Source organism: Myotis brandtii, unplaced genomic scaffold (genome assembly GCF_000412655.1).
Source record: "Myotis brandtii unplaced genomic scaffold, ASM41265v1 scaffold191, whole genome shotgun sequence".
In the NCBI taxonomy this organism is placed as follows: domain Eukaryota; kingdom Metazoa; phylum Chordata; class Mammalia; order Chiroptera; family Vespertilionidae; genus Myotis; species Myotis brandtii.
This window is the reverse complement of record NW_005357115.1, coordinates 4,712,872-4,735,123: the sequence shown is the minus strand read 5'-3', so window position 1 is coordinate 4,735,123 and position 22,252 is coordinate 4,712,872. Positions and strand designations below refer to the sequence as shown.

The following is a 22,252-nucleotide window of genomic DNA, read 5'->3' as shown; positions in this document are numbered from 1 at the left end:
ATTAAAGAAATTAAGTTTTTGCATGGTTACATCACTAGTAGTAACTATGACTTTATCACCAACAGAAATTACTGATATTTTCATATCACATTAGAGTTGTTGCAAATCTCTGGAAATATAATTTACACTCAACACTATTTTGAAATTACAGGAATTACTGGACTCACCACGAGATCTGTTGTAGGCGGCAGGGACGGCACCTAGTGTCTGACCAACCGGTGGGTCTGACCAGCAGCCTCCTCATCTTGATCATGTGTCCTGCTCTGAGGTTCAGCAACCTCAGTACTTGAGTTCTGGCTAAGAAAGAATTCAGAGCCAGACCCAAACTATAAGAGAACATTTACTGGGTAAATTACAGAGGTAGCAAAAGTAATTCTTAGAAGAAATAGGTTTAGGAAACAAGGTATAGTGGTAAAGGAACGGCCCTTGGACCTTGGGGAGTAAGGAAGCTAATGGTGACTCCACCTGGGGCCAGGAGAGGGAGGGGGAAAGGAAAGGCATGGGCGGGCTCCCCGGAGGGAGAAGCACTGGGTCCTCCACCCTAAGGGTTTTAAGGGCAGAGATTTTAGGGGAGATCCCAGGGAAAGATCTTTAATAGAATATTCAGCAGTTTTCCAGGTGTGTCCATTCAAGATTGTGGTCTCCACTGATTGATTGGCCAGCACCAGGGCAGGGTCATTATTCAATGCAGCTGATCCTGATGCCATGGCTGGTTTTGTTGCTCATCTGGGCCTGGAACTGAAATACAACTGAGGTGTAGATATTATGTCTACAGAGAAAAGGTCAGGGGGTCCAAACCTCTTGACCAGCGATATGCTAAGGGAGGAAACGTCAACCTGGGGATGAGGTCCTACCCTACAATTGGTTGTCCATTGCTAGGCACCTGGGGTTTTCCATTCTGGTGACCTTCTGTACCTGGCCCATCGTCCTCGCTCTGTTCATGTGTGTCTAACTGCCTACAACAGGTCTAGTTATTTAAAGTATTCATAAAGAGGACATTATATTACATTATGATTAATTTACAGCTTTTTCGATGACTGTTTCAATGTAGTTGGTTTCTTTTGAAATTTTATGAACTTAGTTTCATATGTTTAAAAACATTATTCTGAGAAGGAATCTACAGTATTCACCAGAGACCCTTTTCTCAAAAAAAAAAAAAAAAGTATGGGGAGTAATAACCCTGCTGAGAGTAATCTCCAATTCAGCAAAAACATTATTTTTTTTGTTGTTGCACATTATACACAGTAGGTCCTAAATAAGTATTTATTGAATTGAACTTAGCGTTTTTCAAGTAGTTCACTGGATGTTTTCCCTTTCCAAAGTGTCACCCCACCAAGGCTGGGCAGGGCCCCCATATCCCACTTTCTCCTAAGACAGGAAGTTGGTCAAGCTGTCACCAATCTGCATGTAATCCCCATAGCCTTGGAGGCCAAAACTGACTGCCTCAGAGCCAGATGCTCCTTTGTGTTTTAAAGTGTGTGTCATATGCATGAGAAGATTAAGGTTATGGGTATAACACAGTGGGTGGTATCAGAAACACTTTTCATTTAGAGCCCAACTGAATAAATGCTGTATAACTACAAAATGTTTTAATAGGATTGACTATGGAAAACTCTAATATCAGCCATTTACGTAAGCAGTTTAGCATTTATGCCAAAGTTCATTTACATTATCCATTTGCTTTGTTATGTTCTGTTTTCTTTTTACAATAAACTATACATTTCTGCCAACTCTTCAGCTTTTCCTTCTCAGTAGTATTGCCATTTGCTTATGCAATATGGTGGTTTGTACTTGCTTCAAAAAACTAAAGGAAATGATGTGCTACTTTTCCCTTATTTTCCTTCCACATCTATAACCACTCCTTTCCTGTTGACTTGTCTGAAAGCTCTTTTTCTCCTGCTATTAAGTTGGGCATGAGTGCGAATCTTAAAAATCTAAGCAGACTTCAGGATGGAGCAGCCATCAAGGAGATGATCACAGGAGTAAAGCCACAGGTTGCTTATTCTAAAATCAAGTGTTCAGGGAAATAGCTTTAAGAATATTCTCAAATGAAAAATTCATGGTGAAAGGGACATGCAGGACTTGAGTGCTATTAGTTTAAAAGGTTTCATAATAAGGCCCACATATAATGTCCTTCAGATAAAGACCTTAGGTTTCTGGCAAATAGCAAAGATCGCATCAGTTAGATAACTGGCCACAGAAAGATTGCAGATCAGGATTGAGAAATTCAGGCTCTGAAGCCAAGTAGAAATGGTGATGGGAGAGGAAGCCAGAGACTCCTGTAATAGCCAGCACAGATCAGGAGCAGAAATGGCTGGAAACGAACCAGTGAGAAGCCAAACTAGGGCCTTTTATATCCTCCCTGCTTGTTACCAGAACTTGTCTCAAAGTATAGAAGTGGGTTCACACCTTAGACAAGGGTTAAGGTATAGGCTACAAAGGAGCTGGGGAAGCAAGAACAGGAAGCTCCTTCATAGAGAGTTTCCAAAGGTTTTGTAGTTGGATTTTGTTTTCTTTTTCAAAAATTTTTATTACAGAGATTTTCAGACCCACACAAAAATAGTAATATTATATAATGAACCCCATATACCTATCGCTCAGCTTAAATAATTCTCAACATTTTAACTATATAGCTCCAAACATCCCTTTCCTCAATTATTTTTGAGGTTCACTTTCTAGCCCTCTGATTTTTATACCATCTTCTTTGGCAATGTGCCCCATTCTCATGACTCCAACTACTGTTTTAAGGCATCTGAGCCCCAAGTGTGGAGCACCAGCCCCATCCTTTGATGTATGTTCAGTTGCCTCCTGCATCTGTTCATTCCAAGATCCCATGGCACTTAAGTCTGTAGTAGACACTATTGGTTGTCTTCCCAGCAGCCTCCCCATCTTGATCATGTGTCCTGCTCTGGAATCTCACTTAATTGATGTATGAGGGTAGGTTTAATTCCTCTCCAGTCCCAGACATTAATCTGATTCGTCTAAACCAGTGGTTCTCAACCTTCCTAATGCCGTGACCCTTTAATACAGTTCCTCATGTTGTGGTGACCCCCAACCACAAAATTATTTTCGTTGCTACTTCATAACTGTAATTTTGCTACTATTATGAATCATAATGTAAATATCTGATATGCAGGATGTACTTAGGTGACCCCTGTGAAAGGGTCATTTGACCCCCAAAGGGGTCACGACCCACAGGTTGAGAACCGCTGGTCTAAACTATCCATGATAATTTCATTCCGCCTTTTGAGTGATTGGTTTAAGGATATGCATGTGATGTAAATCAGGCTAATGATACTTAAAGAGAAATATGCAGGAAGTAGGGGGATTTAAAGAGTTTTACTTACTCTTATAAAGGAACTAGAGGCCCGGTGCATGAAATTCATGCGCGGAAGGGGGGGTCCCTCAGCCTGACCTGTACCCTCTCGCAGTCCAGGACCCCTTAGGGGATGTCCACCTGCATTAAGCATCAAAAGGGGGCTCTAGCTCTAGCCAATTTTGTTCAGTGATTAGAGTGTCGGCTTGGGGGCCACAGAGTCCCGAGTTCAAGTCCAGTCAAGGGCACGATCCTGGTTGCAAGTTCCCCAGCTCTGGTGGAGGCACATGTGGGAGGCAACCAGTCGATGTGTCTCTTTCACATAAATGTTTCCCTCCTTCCCTCCCTTCCTCTCCTTCCACTCTCCCTAGAAATCAATGGAAAAAAATATCCTTGGGTAAGGATTAAAAAAAAAGAGGGGAGTCTACTATTCAGTGCCACCCAAGCTTAATTGACCAGAGAGGCATTTGTTCTCCAGTCACCATTTTCTGGCATTCCACAGAACATAGCTAGAGAAATATTAAGGCAATATATTTTTAAATGAGCACAATATCATTAGCTAAAGAATGAAATTATAGTTGACTAAAAATCAATATTAGTTGGATTTTCTTAAAAGTATAGGGCCAGCACATTAAAATTAGAACTCCCTCCCACTTTTATATGGGGCTGAGTCCATATTCCAGAAATATCACAAGGTCTCTGTAAGTTAACTCAGATATTATACACTCAAATGCCTACAGAGGCCAGGAAGTAAAGGAGTGAAGAAGGTGAATATAAAAGAACATACAGAGCTAGCATGATATTAAATGGCAATTAATCTTCAGTGTCAATGTCAGGAATAAGAGGTACCTAGTTAAAGAGCCAGCTGATTCACCACTTTGTCTGAGTAGTATATATGGACACAGTGGGATAAAAGCATTCCTTTCCCTCCCCCACAAAAAACCCTTATATCTGGATTTTTACGTAAATTTCCCAGCATTTCAATATTAAGAATTAATTCAATTAATTTCAAAAAAAAGTTGCATGGGCCAAACACACTGTTTGGGCTGCCTGTTTTAGACCGATCAGTCTATCAACAGCATCTTTCAAGGTCCATTTTTATCACTGTATAAGCAGTTATAAAGTCAGATTACACAGAACAGTAAGCTCAAGACCCCATTTACTGTAGTCCTCAGAGATCTCCCATTACTGAAATTTCCCAGCACTTGTTGATTATTTTATTATCCTAATTTCTTAACTTGCTCTAATCTTAATTACAAACACTGGATCCTTGTCTTCTACGTCACTTTTGAGTCAGCCTTGCACAAATAGAATGTTCTCAACTGGGTAGATACTCAACAAATGAATGAAACTCACTTTTTGAATGAAACTGATTTGAAGTTTATCTAATTTACATAATTTATAGTGTACTTTTAAAAAATGAGGTTAAGTGAAGCTTATAGACTAGGTTTTTATCTTCCCAAATTATTATGAACATGTTCATACATGGAGAGAAATTGAAAGAAAATTACAATAAACATTTGTATACTCTTCATCTTTATCTAACAATTTGTTATCATTTTACCATGTTTAGTTCATCACTCTCCAATGATCTATCAAGAAAGCTTCTCCTACATAACTATAATACCATTATTGTACACAATAAAATCAATAATTAATTCAATGTCATTCAATATTCAGTTCTTATTCAATTTTCCCCCAAATTTCCCAAGAATATCTTTTGTATCTGTCTTTTTAAAATATTTTTTTTTATTGATTTCAGGGAGGAAGGGAGAGGGAGAGAGAGGTAGAAACATTGATGAGAGAGAATCATTGATTGGCTGCCTGCTGCATGCCCCCTACTGCAGATCGAACCCGAAACCTGGGCATGTGCCCTTGACCAGAATCGAACCTGGAACCCTTCAGTCCACAGGCCGACACTCTATCCACTGAGCCAAACTAGCTAGGGCTTCTATCTGTCTTTTTTCCAACCAGGAGCCAAAAAAGATTCATACATTGCATTTGGTTATCATATTTGTAGGGGAGGAAAAAGTTTTCCATATTTGGAGGTAGGATATCTTGGACCTCATCAATCTCTTTACATAGTTTTAATCTAAAATAGTTCCTGTTTGCCCTGACTGGTTTGGCTCAATGGATAGAGCGTCGGCCTGTGAACTGAAGGGTCCCAGGTTCGATTCCAGTTAAGGGCATGTACCTTGGTTGCGGGCACATCTCCAGTAGGGAGTGTGCAGGAGGCAGCTGATCGATGTTTCTCTCTCATCGATGTTTCTAACTGTCTATCCCTCTCCCTTCCTCTCTGTAAAAAAATCAATAAAATATATATATAAAAGAGACTGATATTTTAAAGAGAGAGGCAATTGTAGAAACAGTTTTAATAATGTTAAATAACTCTACAGGAAAAACATTTTTCAGTTTTCTTTGTTTACAGAAAAAAAAGTTCCTATTCTGAGATTATGAAATCTTGAAATTTAACTTAATCATCAGTTGATATAGCTCCAAATAAGATAGCCACTGAGGGGAGAAAAATGTGAATTTAGAAGATAATAAATGGGTTCCAGCATTCAACCAGGTAGGATGTCTTAAGCAAATTATTTAGCTGCTGTGAGGTTCATTTTCTCCTGTGTAAGAAGGAGATCATACCTATTCTGTACAGTAAGAATTACTGTGAGATAATTATGCGAATGCCTAGCATAGCACAGAAGTTTAATAAATGCTGGGATCTCCCTCCCCCTACTCCCCTAAGTCCCTATTTTATTTTTATTTTTCTAAGAATGGGTATTTACAGATTGGTAAATTTCCCAAGAATAAGTCTTTCTTTGAATATTTTTTTGCCAAGTCAATTGCAAAACATAAAGTCCAAATTGAAGTTTTACACTACATTTTAACTTCCTTTGTTTTTGGGTTGTGTTCTGAAAGTACATCTGTGCACCTTCATTTTGAGTTTATTTTGTAAAATGATTTCTAAAAGGTACCTCTAAGAGTAATTTAAGACAAAATTTTTACTATTTTAAGTTAACATTTTATATTAATATTTTATATTAACATTTTAATCTAAATATGTTTTTAGTTTTCTTTAGGTTATATTTCTGCCAAATATTTTATATATAATATTTTAAAAGTAATAGAATATAATTTCAAATTACTTGCATGAGGAATGGACACAGCTTGAATAAAAATCATTTTAAAATTAAGGAGATACATTTTGGACAAGCTTTGCCATATTACTGGTTCTCTTATTAATGAATCAATAAATCTTTAGTCCCACTGGTGTGGCTTAATTGGTTGAGCCTTATCCCATGTACTGAGGGGTTGCCAGTTCAATTCCCAGTCAGGGCACATGCCCGGTTGTGGGCTTGATCCCCAGTAAGGGGCGTGCAGGAGGCAGCTGATCAATGTTTCTCTTTCATCAATGTTTCTATCTTTCTCTCCTTCTCCTTTCCTCTCTCTGAAATCAATAAAAACATATTTAAAATATTATAAAAATTAAAAAATCTTTAATATGTGTTAATTAAAAAATTAAATAGATACATAGTACATAAGATTACAACTTTCTGTAAAAAATAATTAAAAGAAAAACTAGTTATCTTTGAAGTGGAAAGATCAAATAAGGCACTAAAGATTAAAAGAAAATTATCCTTGTCCCAGCAGAGTGGCTCAGTTGGAGCATCATCCCATACACCAAAGGGGTTCAGGTTTGATTCCCAGTAGAGTCACATACCTGGGTTGTGGATTCTGTCCCTGGTCAGGGTGTGTGCGGGAGGCATATGATCTCTCCTTCTCCTTTCCATCGATGTTTCTCTCTTGCATCGATGTTTCTCTCTCTGTCCCTTCCTGTCTCTCTAAAATAAATAAAAATATATCCTTGGGTGAGGATTTTAAAAACATTTTAAAAAGAAAATTATCCTTATAGACCACATGTTGGGACGCAAAACAAGTTTCAATAAATTTAAGAAGACTGAAATCTTATCAAGCATCTTCTATGACCATAATGGTATGAAACTAAAAATCAATCAAGAAAAAAACTGAAAATAAACAAAGACAAAGCTAATTAATATGTTACTAAACAATGAACGGGTTAAAAATGAAATCAAGGAAGAAATCAAATGATATCTTGAAAATAAAGAAAATGAGAACACAACAATCCAAACTATATGGGACATTGTGAAAGCAGTCCTAAGAGAGAAATTCATAGCAAGAAAAATCTCAAATAAACAATCTTACTTTGTATTTAAAGGAGTTAGAAAAAGAACAACAGAGCCCAAAGTGAGTAGAAGAAAGAAAATAATAACAATCAGAGCGGAAATAAATGAAATAGAGTCTAAAAAGACAATATAAAAAATCAATGAAACCAAGAGCTGTTTCTTTGAAAAGATAAACAAGATTGACAAACCTTTAAACACACTCATCAAGAAAAAAAGGAAGGGACAGAGAGAGAAACATTGATGTGGCTCAGAATGGCTCAGTTGTTTGGGGCATGGTTCCATACACCAAAAAGATTGTGTTTTTGATTTCTGGTCAGGGCACATACCTAGGTTGTGGGTTCGATCCCCAGTCAGAGCCTGTGCAGGAGGCAACCAATCAATGTTTCTCTCTCTCTCTCTCTCTCTCTCTCTCTCTCTCTCTCATCAATAGACATATCCTTGGGTGAAGATTAAAAAATAAAAAATAAAAAGAGAGAGTGCAAATAAATAAAATTAGAAATAAAAGGGGAGAAGTAACAACTGACACAACTCATGCACTAATTTTCTTTTACTATAACTTCCTAGCATTTCTTTTATTTATTTACTGTTGGGTGATTATATTATAAAGTAAAGCATTTTGTGAATTTCAATTGCTACATAAATATGCATGTTTATTTATATTTAGGTGACTGTATTCTGGTTTGTTTGCTATTAATCACCATTACACAGGCCAACATACAATAACCAACTTGAGGTTTTTGACATGATTGCTAATGTTTGTTGCAAAATAGTTCATCGAGTAGGACAAATAGCTGATGGCCCTCGGAAATCTAATCTCCTTATATCAAGCTGAAATGAGTGAAAGTAGACTGTGCATTGAAAATGCTACAAGATTATAGGCCAGACAATGTCAATTAAAGCAGTGTGCTTTTGTAATTTTCCAACACTACAAGAGAACTCACCACCAACTAGAAGCTAGTAATCAGAAATAAGAGAGCTATTTTTAAGCAAATTTCCTACCAATTAGTGATGTGAACCCTCTTCTTCTGTCCTGCTGGTTTGCTCACTATGGAACCTTTTATCTTTCTCTCTCATCTCTACCCATTACAGACTCAATGATCTTGCTCTCTCTCTTTCCTGTACAGTTCAATTTAATACTTAATGATATACTCTTTTGTGCTAGTCTCTGATTGTTTTAGATGTGTTATGTATTCTCAACTAGATTGTAGACCCCGAGGCTAGGACCATGTGTCAGATTTCTTTGTTAATGCTTTTTTTTTTTTTTTTTTAAAGAGACATATCAATATGAGTGAAACATAGATTGGCTGCCTCCTGCACGTCCCCTACCAGGGATCGAGCCAACAACCGGAGCATATGCCCCAACCGGGAATTGAACCAGCAACCTTTCAGTGCACGGGACAATGCCCAACCAACCAAGCCACACGAGCCAGGACTGTTAATGATTTTTATGCTAAACATGATAGGCACTAAGTAATGTCTTATTGGAAAATCTAAAAAATAGCCATTGGTTTTGTACAATTGTGACCAGAGCTCAAAGCAAAAACACTTCATGTCTGTGTGGGGTAGAATGTACAGTCACTGGGCATTAATGTTTTCACATTTATTTAGATCCTCTGATTACAATAGACATAAATCTACTCAAGTTGGCTTAGCTTAGATAGGTATCTATAAAAAGCAGACAAGATGATTTCATGGAACCTAACGTTGGTAATGAAGACTGCACGGGACTGAACCTGGGAATTGGAATGTCAGAAACCATTCAGTGTCTTTTTATCATTTCTCTATCCAGCTGCTTGTATCTCACTGTGTAGGTACAGTCATGGCTTCTCAACCTTCCATGGCCTCACAAGACCAATGCCCATGAGTAATTAACCCAGACTTCACATTTCACTTCCACATTTCTGACAGAAAAATATGGTTGGCCTGTAATGGGTCAGACAGTAATCCCTAGTCCAATCAGCTGTCCTGAATAACAAGTGTCATATGGGTTGATATTCATTCTCTGCAGGGTTTGGGGAACACCACTCAATGAAGAAGACAGACAGCAGGCAGGCAACTTGACTGATGCAACAACCACAGTTAAAATATATAGGAAATTGCAACAAAAGCTTTTATGGGTGTCTTCCCAGCTCATAACCCCCTTCCTCTGATCATTTTACCCCTGATCTAGTGGGGTAGGCCCCTAATAGACATATTTGTACCAAATGACACTGTACCTTTGGCCAGCTAACCAAACCAGGGTGAGCACTCTTCCTAAGCCATGTTAAACTGGTTTTCTCATGGGAAATTTGATTTGAGGCCAAGAAGGCTACACTTGTCTTTTGAGAGGAAAGGCTGTCAACTAAGAACTGTTTCAGGACCATCCTTCCTCATTCTGTTCCCAAGGAAGGAAAGAGAGCTAGTCTGCTGTGAGAGAAGAATGAAGCAGATATCCTTGAAGAGGCACGGCTGAGACAAGAGAGCAGGCTCTGCCGGGTTCTTTATGACTGAATAGTTTCTGATTTTAGAAGCCCAACTACTTTACTGCCTTGAGTTCTGCAAGACATCTCCACATTCTTTTTTGCTTAAGTTAGCTTGAGTTGGTGTCTGTTATATGCAACCTAAGTAGTTGTAACTGAGACATCCAGATTAAAAGTAAGAGTCTTTCCTACACTTGTCCATTGAGACCAGTCAGTCATATTAAGAGGCCAATATTTTGTTGCCATGAAAAGCTTCTAAATTTATCTTGTAGACTCATATATCTGTGCAGCTATACAGTACATCTGTTGGTGACTCATGAGGATTAAATTGTATGGGAGGCCTGTTACCTGATTCTCAGTTGGGTGTCATATGATTTCTTAAAAGAGAACAATTTATGAAAAAAAGCTGGCCTTGAAATTTTTTATCATTCATTATGTCTGTTATTATAACTGATGCTTGTTACAGTTTTGTGGTTTTTTAAAAATTTATTTATTTATTGGTTTTTAGAGGGAGAGAGGAAGGGGGAGAGAGAAAGAGAAACATCAGTCTGTTGTTCCACTTATTTATGCATTCATTGGTTGATTCTTGTACATGCCCTGACCAGGGATTGAACCTACAACTTTGGTGCATAGGGACAACATTCTAACCAGCTAAGCTACCTGGCCAGGGCTACTTGTTACCATTTTCAAAGCACATTTACACAATTCTCTTTTTTGGCATTCACAGCAATCCTCTTATGAAGTATTATTATATCATTCCTATTTCCTATATAAGGAAACTGAAGCTCAAAGAGATCTGGTGATTTGTTTAGTACCATTAATCTAGTGAGGATACAATATGGACTCAACATCAGTGTTCTTTATATATGTCTGACCCAGGTTTGGTCTATATCTTCTTTTAGCTGGTTTTAAAATTTTTGTTTGTTGTTTTATTTTTCCCTTTAAAAACTCCCCTTTTAAAAATCGAAGTATAAAATGGGCAGAGAAAAATTAACATACCATGTATCACCAATGGAGCATGACATTGGATATGACCTGCTCCCCAGAGAACCTTTTCTCCCCCTGTCCCACTACTAGTTCCTCCCTCCACCTTCCCCCATACCATTCTGTTTACTTTCAACACTATATATTTGCCTGTTTTCAAACTTTATATAAATGGGATCATGCAGAATGGATACTTTTGTGTTCAACTTCTTTTGCCAGTGTGAGATTTATCCACTTTGTTGTAACAGTAGTTCATTCATTTATATTCCTGCATAGTATTCCATTTTATGAATATACCAAAATTTATGTATCCATTCTATTATCTATAGATGCTGGGATTGTTTTCCGTTGGAGACTATAATGAATGGTGCTGCTATGAGCATTTTTTAGCATATCTTTTAGTGCACCACATGCATGTCCTATTGAGTAAATACCTAGGAATGAAATTGCTAGGTAAAATATTTTAATAGCTACTGCAATGCAGTTTTACAGTGTGGGTGTATCAATTTACTCTCCCACCCAACTGGTATAGGAAAATTTTGGCTTCTCCATATTCTCAACAACCCTGGTACTTTCTGTTTTTAATTTCAACCATTCTGGTGAGTGTGTAATGGTGTATTTTAATTTACTTTCCCCTGATAACTGATGAGCTTGAGCATATTTTTATGTTTACTGGTTATTTGGATCCCTCTTTTATGAAGAGCCTGTTCAAGTATTTTTCCATTTTTCTACTGATTTGTAAGATTTCCTTATATATCCTGAGTAATATGCATTACCTTTTTTAAAAAATATATTTTATTGATTTTTTACAGAGAGGAAGGGAGAGGGATAGAGAGTTAGAAATATCGATGAGAGAGAAACATCGATCAGCTGCCTCCTGCACACCCCCCACTGGGGATGTGCCTGTAACCAAGGTACATGCCCTTGACCGGAATCGAACCCGGGACCCTTCAGTCCGCAGGCCGACGCTCTATCCACTGAGCCAAACCAGTCAGGCACATTACCTTTTTAAAAAAATATTTTTTCTTTATTTTTTTAGAGAGAGAGGAAGGGAGGGGGGAGAGAGAGAGAAACATTGATGTGAGAGTAGAACATTTATCGGCTGCCTCCTGAAAGCTTCCTACCAGGGATCCAGCCCCCAACCTGGCTCTATGCCCTGACCAGGGACCTTTCAGTGCATAGGAAAATGCCCAACCAACTGAGCAACACCAGCCAGGGCTGCGTTACCTTTTGTAATATGCACTGCAAATATCTTCTCTCCTCTGTGGTTTGTATTTTCAGCCTTGAATTTTGACATCAAAGAAATCATAACATCTTACTTGCATTTTTTGTTTGTTTCATTTAAAAAATGTAATGATTTCAACTATCTAGGACAGGGGTGGGCAAACTTTTTGACTCCAGGGCCACAATGGGTTCTTAAACTGGACCGGAGGGCCGGAACAAAAGCATGGATGGAGTGTTTGTGTGAACTAATATAAATTCAAAGTAAACATCATTACATAAAAGGGTACAGTCTTTTTTTTTTTTTTTAGTTTTATCCGGCCCGCGGGCCGTAGTTTGCCCACGGCTGATCTAGGATAAAATCTAATGAAATAGGATGCTCAAATGGCACTTTTGGCCAAGCCTCCAAAGCTGAAACCAATGCAATAGTTGACCAGTACTCCCAAGTCATTCTGGATCTGCCAAGACATGTAAACATTTCTCATTCTCATGAACCCACTGTCTATCCTACAAGTAGTATATGGAAGCTGAGGTAGAAAAGATGGAGGGGAAGGGGAAGGGTTTCTCCTCCTTCCACCTTCACATGGGGCCAGGGAGAAGTGTGCTCCTTCTCACTTCAAGCCAAATGAGAGGTGCCTTAGAAGGCCTTCCAGAATTTGTCCCCCGGAGTTTCAGGAAGAAGAACATGGGTTTGATCCTTGCCTAACATGAAGGCTGGAGAATCTGGCTGAAGCTTCACCTGTTTGCAGGGCCACATTGGGTGTAAACTGGGCTTCCACTTAACAGGCAGCAAAAGGAATAATGTCCCAAGGAACAAAGTGGAATTTATAAAAAGCCTTGGCCTGTAATCATCTGAAAAGCAATCTTGCCTCCTTGCCCCACAACGGATGAAGGAAACACCAGCAGCTCAGGTCTGAGGAAGGTATCAGAATCTAACAGCCAGAGAAGTATTGTCTCCATCTGGGAACTACAGTTGGGGTATGTGGAAGGAGGGGGGGACTTCTGAGAAAAAATCTGGAAAGAGTCAGCGTTGGATAGTCTCCACACCCAGAGGGCGCTGATGCCAGATGACATAGTACCAAGCATACAAGACTGTTTCCTGTTCTCCAATTCCTCTTTTCCCCCTGGCACAGGGGAGAGAGGTCAGAATCAGCCCTAAGAAGCGTGGGAGGCAGTGTGCGAGGAGAGAAACAACTGATAAGGCACCTCCCCACCTCAGGCTTGGAAGCCTGAAGCAGGCCTGAGCTGGGGGAGTGGAGGCTTAACTCTGAACATGTTTGGGATTTTGAAATTGTCATTGAGAAGATTGCAGTTATATGATTAGAGGCCTCAACTGGACTCGTCTACAAATTGTCCCCTCAGCGGTTTCTATTCTGATGCTTAATTCATCTACTGAGTTTTCAACTTCAATTATTAAAATTGTCATCTCCAGAAACTGTTGGGCTCTTTATATATCTGCTTAACTGATTTTATCATCTTTTGTTCCTTGCTTATATTTTCAAGCCACTCTCTTATTTCTTTAAACACTTTGCTAGTGTTTAAACATATATTTAAACATATATTACTGTTGGGCCTGACTACTGAATTTCTCAAGTTTTTGCACATCTGATTCTTCTGTTTTGTTTTTGTTGGTTCTTGCTTCAAGTGCCTTATTTCCTTGTGTTTTAGATCTGTTACTGTGAGCTGAATCATTGGCCTTGGCATTTTATCTGTGGAATTTTTTTGAGGTCCAGGTTGAAACTGCAGTCCTCCTGCCTATTGCCTGGGGAACTACCAACCTGAGGCCACTTCAAGTTCAATGATCATTTGAGGTTTTCAAACCTCACAGGGAGAATGCTTTTGGACTGAAAATCCATTTAGAGGCCAGCTTGTGTTATAAATGCTCAGGGAGATTTTTTTTTTAAAAAAAATTGATTTGAGAGAGAGAGAGAGGGAGAGAACAATTTGTTGTTCCACTTATTTATGCATTCATTGGTTGATTCTTGTATGTGCACTGACTGGGGATAAAACACACAACCTTGGTGCATCGGGATGACACCCTAACCAACTGAGCTACCCAGCCAGGGCCATAGGAGACTTTTTTTTATCTTATTGTCCTCACCCAGTGTCAAGTTTAAGACACAAGTTTTCCTGCTGTCCACTTCTGAGCGATGGGCATTTCTCTTTGGGATTTTGAGGGTCCCAGTTTTAAAGAGATCTTCTTATAGACTCTCCACTTGGGTAGGCACTATCTCCTGTCCCCCAAACTGTGCAGACTCAAAGTAGAAGCTCAAGGTCACCAGAGTCCTTCATAAACCTTAAGGCTAAGCCAACTTTGGTGCTAAGCCAACTTTATATCTTAAGATTTCTGCTTTTACTTTATTTTGGGCCTTGTAAGTTTTCTTATAACATGTCAGTGAGCAACACATTAAGAAAAATTGTTTTTCAATAATTCATTCAACATAAAAACCCCAAGTGGGGGTTCACCAAACCCCTTACAGCCTTTGTCTGTTCACAAACCTGTGTCACTTTCCTCCTGGGCACACATGCTTCCGGAAATCTGGACAAGACCCCTTTACATTTGAAGAAAATCAAAGTCCTTTTTGTTATCTGGGAGTAATTGGATATAATGCCTGAGAACTCTCCCAGGTAGAGACATCTACCTGAAACTGATGATGATGAATTAGGGAGACTTTCCTACCTGTACGTTGCTGAGCTCAGCTTCTTCATAAAACTGATCACACACTCTTCACAATTACGTAACTTGCTATAGATGCCTTGAACATTTCTAAAGAAACATTAAGAAAGTAGAGGTAGTGCGTCTATGTTATTGAAGTGATCCGCAGAGGAATGTAAGTTTGAGGCTGAAATGAAATGTCGCACTCATCCATTTGTATTTAATACGAGTAAAAGTTTGCAGCAGCGCGGCCAAACCAGCCCCCTAAAACAGACAGCATTAGGCTGGGGGTGTTTAGTGACTGCAGCTTCTCTAGTATCTACAGTCCCTTTCAGCTTCATGGATAGCCCCAGGGTTGGGGGTTTACCCAGCCTTTTCCAGCCTCTGTGGGAGAGAATGATTGCCTGCTCAGCAGATCTGTGTCACTTTGCTTCTAGACCCTATTTCGTCGCCTCCCTTACAGATGGGTATGGTCTGAGTTTTGGTCAATGGGATGTGGGCAAAGGTTAGCCTGGCCCGTAAAACTCTCCTGCACAGTTAGTGGTGAGATACAGCTATTGGCCAAGCATGCTTGCCCCTGCTCCTCGCCAATAGATGTAGCCTGTGTTGACTCTCCATCTATGGGTCTCTTTGCTTATTCAGACCTCAGTGGGGTAGGTTGATGCGGCAAAAAGATACAGGACACATGAACACTACATAACGCAGAATTCAAATTATCCGTCCATAGTGCTGGCACCTTATCTTAACTCTAGTTACCTACTAAATTCTCTTTTTTCTTGCTTCTTGCTGTGTGTATAAAATTGATTCAATAAATCATGTAATTCTAAAACCAAAACCAACACCTGGCATGATCTTTTTTTTTCTACCACTGAAACAAAGGACTCCAAAGCTCCAGAAGATGGCAGACCATGAGATGGAAGAAATCCGGGAGCCCAAGTTACTCATTTGCCAAACACCAATTAGAATTTGACTGAGAGAGAAATTAAATTTCTATTGAATTAAACTATTGAGATTCTACAATTTTTCTGTTACTATAGCTATTAAATTAACAAATACAACCCAAGTCACCCTGAAATTCTAGCAAAATTACCTAATGTGGTTATAAAAATCTGCCTTTAGCAAGCTAGGTCACCTAGATCCAGCAAGTAGGATTTAGATATACTATTTTACTCTGTCACTAGTTCCATATTGCTTCATTGTCCACAGGGTTTTTTTTTTTTAAGTCTTTATTTAAAAAAAAAAATATTTCCTCATTGATTCAGAGAGAAAGGGAGAGGGAGAGAGAGACAAAAAACATCAATGATGAGAGAGAATCATTGATCGGCTGCCTCCTGCACGTCCCCCACTGGGGATCGAGCCCACAACCAAGGCATATGCTCTTGGCCAGAATCAAACCCGGGACCCTCAGTCTGCAGACTGACGCTCTATCCACTGAGCCAAACCGGCTAGGGCTGTCCACAGGGTTTTGATAAAGACTAAGCATCACAATCAGCATATTTTCATTGCAACTAGGTAACAATGATTAGTCCATGGCTGTGGATAGCATTTATCTATGAGGTCTAGGAGGGACTGGGCTAAACAAGCCTGGCCATGGCCCACCAGTTATACATATTGATAAACAATATTTTTTACATGTAACCTGAATAACTTGGGTGGTCCCATATAGATGTGCCTTTGTGTGGTGTATCCCATTTTAAAAACAATACTCTGACTCTAGAAACCCTCAAGATCACATCCATCTTTACCCTGGTAAGATAGGAAAATTGCACAATGTTTTCTCACATTGTGGTGTCAAGTTACTTAGTGGAAAAAAACAAAAGCCAATTCTGGCTAACTCAAGCACAAACAAAGACAACAAACTAAATTATAAAGTTTAGCTTACATACTAAATTAAAAAAAAAAAAAATCTGGTGAATCATAGTCAACAAACTGGCAAGAATTCCAGAAGGCTAGACCAGATAAAAACTCCAAGACCAAAACAGAAGCTACTTAACTTGTCTTCAAATTACCACTCCATGGACTACCTACTAACTAAAAAGGGGAAAAGCTATTTTTACAAAGGAGAAATCTGGTAGACACCACCTTGAGTGATCTATTTAACATCACTAATAATGGGGCAAACTGATATTACATGTCTTCTGAAGTGATACTAGAGGGACACAATATCATCTATGTCAGTGGTTCTCAACCTGTGGGTCGCGACCCCTTTGGGGGTCGAACGACCCTTTCACAGGGGTCGCCTAAGACCATCCTGCATATCAGATATTTACATTATGATTCATAAAAATATTTAACGTGAAACTAATCTGGGGGAAACAGTCCAGCAATTCCAGATTGTGAGACTTCTACAAGACAACTTGCTGGTAATCTTCAAAATTATCAGTGTCTTAAAAGACCCAAGAATACAAAGGACTCCTCTAAATTAAAATAGACTAGAAAGTCATGAACCTTGATTAAATCCTAGCTTGAAAAAAACAAACAAACACACTATTTTAAAGGGCATTTGGAGAACAATTTTAAAATTTTGAATAGATAATATATGTGTCAATTTAAGTTTCTGGAGTGAGATAATATTGTGGTTATCTATCAGAATGTCCTCATTCATAGAAAATATCTATAACATACTATCAAGATTTAGCAAAAAGTGAAGATAAGTAGGTAGGTAGATAGACAAAAACTGAGCAAGCAAATGTCACAAAAGTTAATGATAGGTGAATCTATGTGAGGGTATACAGGTGCTCATTGTACTATTTTTTTTTTTTTAACTTTTTGTAGATTTGACATTTTTCAGAATGAATACTCTGGAAACTTGGTAAAAAACTGTAGTGCTTCTAAATTGTGCTTAGGAATTTTTAAGGTGTGGGCAATAAATTATACTGGGATGGGTGTGGGCAACTACTACATTAAATGTTTCATGCCAGTCTCTGACAAAAGATGTAGCTTTTTATAGGTATGATAAAATTCAATAAAAAGGTTTTTAAAATGAGAGAGAAAGAAAATTACCAAAGGTCACATAGCTTACTAGTGGCAGAGCTGGGATATAAACTCATGCTCACACTTTTGTTCTCTATGACAGCAAAACAGCCAAAAGCTTGCTATGCTCTGAAATCAAATAACCTATTTCTCAATTTTGCAGAAGGCTAATCTTGAAAATAATTTCTAAATAATTGTTAAATTCTAAAGATAGTTACAGAATAAAAGGAAAAGAATACTTAAAAAATATTGTTCTATTAAGCCAAACTTGAGAGTATGTTTGGGATTTATAAGAGGATTTGAGAAATTTAATAAAACAGTTATTTAAAACAAGAGAACAGGAGGCTTTTTGATATGGATTTAACAAGGGTTTAGAAATGGTTAGGAAAGACTCACTTCCAGGTACTCTAATTAATATGTTGGATTTGTCAGGGAAAATTAATTGAAGTGGAGAACTATTCTGGAAAATAATATGATTTTATAAAATCCTATAATAATAGACCTTTACATTTTTATCCCAATCATTCAAAATTCTGTTCGTAGACTTCTTCTCTTTGTTCTTTTTCAGCAAACTCATCTGCTCCCTTTCCTTTAACCTATAACTCAAAGCAAATGTCTCCTAAAATCTATGTCTCTGGTCTTAGCCTCTTGGAAGGCTTCATGAGTACATTTTCAACTGCTTCTGGAATCGCGCTAAAGTATCCAGTTAACATCTCATAGTCAAAACAAATTCATCATTTCTTCTTAAACTTTGGCCCTCCTTTAACTTCTCTGTTCCTGACATCATCATTTTCCCAGTTATCTGCCTTTAAATCTTATAATGCTGTTGTTTTCTGAAAAACATTTTTTTTTTCCTTATTGAGGAGAGACAGAGAGGGGTGGAGTGGAGAGAGAGAGAGAAACATCGATTTGCTCTTCCACTTATTTATGTATTTATTGGTTGCTCCTTGTATGTGCCCTGACTGGGATCAAACCCACAATCTTGGATGATGATCTAAGCAACTGAGCTACCCAACCAGGTTGGAATGCTGTTGTGTGTGTTTTTTTTGTTTTGTTTTTTAAATCCTGCCTCCTCCTCTGCCTTATAGATTCAGCCACTTTCAAAATTCTGTGTATTCTAGTTCCACAGTGCCACCCATGTCTGCCCCATTTTTCCCCTTTTTTTTATCTATACTAATCACCTCTAACCCAGAGTTTATCAAGCAGGATATTATGAACATTTTGGACAGAATAATTCTTTGTTGTAGGGGTCGTCTTGTGCAGTATAGGATGCTTAGCAGTATCCCTAGCTTCTATCCACCAAATGCCAATAATACCCCCTCAGTTATGAAAATCAAAAAATATTTCCAGACATTGCCAAATGTCCCCAGAAGGGCAAAAACACCCCCAGTGGAGAACCACTGCTCTACTCTAAATGATTGTCATCGCCTTCTATTAGGAACATCTTCCCATCTACTAGGATTCCCACCACCGATTTGTTCTAGACATAGCTACTGATTTACTCTTCTTAAGGTTTAGCTCTGATATTATTTCCTCGTCCATAAACATTTAATGGTTCCCTATTGCCTACAGAGTAGTGCTAATATTCCTCTGTAGGTTTAGCATTTAAGCCTACCTACTTTATGGCCCTAAATTACATCTCAATTCTATTTCCCACTGTTACTCTGTATATTCCTTGTTTCAGCTTTGTGATCTCTGAAACTTAGCTTATGAGACTTATTCATTCATTTATTCATCCAGGAGTAGATTCACAATGGTCTGGACACCAGTTGTTACAGCTGGCCTAGCATTCCCTCTACTTCTTCCAGCAACAGAGTCTCTCTTTGTGTGGGAGACCCTTTCCATGAGGTTCAGGTAGAGCTGATTCATCATTCACAATTCTAGAGATGGGGAGACTGAGGTTTACAAAAGTTAAGGAGGAAATTTAGATGTGGGGAAATTTGGTGTATTTTCCAATTGTTTGGCACAAGCTCACACTGCTAGTGAATCACAGAGCCAGGATTTGAAAGCAAGCATTTTCATCTGAGGGTGCGTTCTTGACCAATATAATACACTTACTCTCCGTTACTTAAAGAAAACGGGGGATTAATGATATGATTGAAACCAATTGGAAACATCCAGACCTATAGAGAATTTTAAATAAAAATGTATTGGAGCCAAACTGACGCCATATGCTGGGGACCAAGATCTCAAATGTTTCAGAGAATAACAGCTTCTTTTGTACATTTGAAATTAAGGAGGGAATGAATGTACATGGAGATGGGAGAAAACAAGGTGGGATTGGATTACTGGATAGTTAATAAGATTGTGTGCTCTCTTGAGGGCTCATACCCCATTGGAGGGGTATTACTTCTGGCGTTTCAAAGGTGTATTAGCCTAGATGTCCAAGAACAATGGACAGGGCTGGCTTAAAACCTTTCACTAAGGAAGTTATGGGCTTGGGGTGTGACTATCCACCATGCCCAGTTAGGAATTTTTGATCAGATCACACTGTGAAGTTACTGCCCATTGAACCCCTTTTTTCATCCACATGGGCATCACTATCTCAGCTGCCAGAAAGCTCAGCCCATGCTTGTGTTACAAAAATATAATTAAAAACAAAATCTCTCAACACAGAAAAGTTCTCCACAATGGAAGAAAAATGGAAAATTTTAAATTTGAATAAGCATTAAATCAGACTGTAATGCTCAGCACAAGTAACCCTCCATGGGAATTGCACAGAAAGAAATGAATCTCTGTCTTTTATATGGCTACCTGGATACAACTCATTCAGTCCATTTAGATAGATTTTGCAATTTACAGTCAGGTGACAACTTAGACCTAGCTCCTCCCAGGAAAGAGGGAGACTGGGTTTATCTTCCTTGGTGATTATACTTCAAAGAGATGGCTCCCAGGCCCTCAAGGAGGAAACATTCCTGAGTTATGAGACTGGCCAGAGGATTATTTCCCATTAAAAAGATTTACATACATTTGAGAAGACCAGACAAAGAAATTCAGAAAGAAGAGGAAAAAGAGTCAAGTCTCGGCTCATTTTTAGCTGAGAGAAAATTTGTATTTGCCCTCACATTTGTTGAAGCATTTAAGAAGGTCAGCACATTTTCTCTGACTGACTTTATGCATTATAACTTCATCCCATTTATTTGTATTTATTTTCATGTTGCTTTGTACAATTTTTCAAGTCCTTTTCTTGGGCTGACTATATAAACTCACAATTTCTTTGCCAAAAAGAAGGATTCCATTCCGTAAATGTTGTGAAATGATTGACAGCTTTCTGTTCCAAGAACTTGGGAGCAACAAGCTGTTGAGGTTTAATCCATTGACAACCAGACCAGTGTCAGGCAAGAGCCATGTTCTGGGGCCCAAAGATAACAGATGTGTCTCTTTCTCTTAAAGGTGTGGGCAAAAAGAGGTCACATGCTAACCTGATTCACTCAGGGAAGGCCTGTGTAATGGCCTTGCAAACTCAGAGACCTAAAGTAACCACAAAGAATGGTCTGAAATTAAAACTTTTTAAATTAAAAAGCAGTCTATAGTGGGTAGTCATGTCCTAGGCCTACATGCTCCCTGACAAAGATCAACTTTGATCTTTACTGAGTCTATTGTCATTTTGCATCTAAGATAACATTCCTGTGGAATGTCAGGATAACTTGTAACTTCCCTTTTTCCCAACCCCTCAGGGCAAAACAGGATCCAGCTACATCTTGGAATGGAAACTCTGGACACTGGTTTTGCTTTTAGCTCTGCTGAATCCCCAGCTGCACATTTTCCAGGACTGGATTAAGGAAAATGGGACTCTGGAAACCGAGGAATGTACTGATTCTCCCATGGGGGCCTCCGGAATTGTTTATTCCAGCAGCACCCCCAGAACCCCACTCCCACTAGCAATGGAAAGGCCATCCACACACATTTCTCCGGTAACAAAACCCACCACTTTTCCTTCTACGGGACGATGCTCCAACCAACTGAACAACACCAGCCAGGGCAGCAGGGATCTCACTTTAAACCTTTATCAATGAAGTCTTCATTAATTTTCTGCTTTCAATTAATAGCTTTACTGAGGGATGAAAGGTCCCCAAATGATTGGGAGTGTGGGGAGGTTATGGTAAATCTGGCAATTCTGAAGGAAAAATAACACTCTAGACTGCCTGCCAAAGACAAATTTCAGCTACCTCTGTTTTGTTGAGGGCCCGACCTAAGAGAAGAATGGGCTGAACCAGGCCGTATTTACAAAGTTATCTCTAGGTTAAATTTCTATGAAAATAAAACTTGTTATCTGCCCCCCAATGCCTCTGCATTGATTTCCCCCCTCCCTTCAAAGTCCCTACCACCATTAAGCTGCTCCTTCTTCCTGGCCTGCTATCCTGGCTGCCTCTCCAGGGCAGAGCCATGCAAGACCTGATTCTTCCACCTTCCTAATGAGGAGGAATATAGGGGGCAACCT

At 38.9% G+C, this 22,252-nt stretch overlaps 1 long non-coding RNA gene across 3 annotated transcripts in view; it reads right to left on the bottom strand.

Annotated features, from left to right (window-relative positions):
* Window positions 1–716: 716 nt before the first annotated feature.
* LOC106723583 overlaps window positions 717–22,252 on the bottom strand; it is a 115,067-nt gene continuing 93,531 nt past the window's right edge. Inside the window, exons 6-7 of one of the 3 annotated variants that reach the window (XR_001361832.1) lie at window positions 14,863–14,949; window positions 717–749 (exon numbers count right to left, since the gene is read on the bottom strand). This is a non-coding gene — a long non-coding RNA (uncharacterized LOC106723583). Of the gene's footprint in view, window positions 750–6,738; window positions 6,762–7,118; window positions 7,156–14,862; window positions 14,950–22,252 lie in introns of those variants that run through there. The other 2 variants (XR_001361831.1, XR_001361830.1) reach the window with 2 other exon arrangements.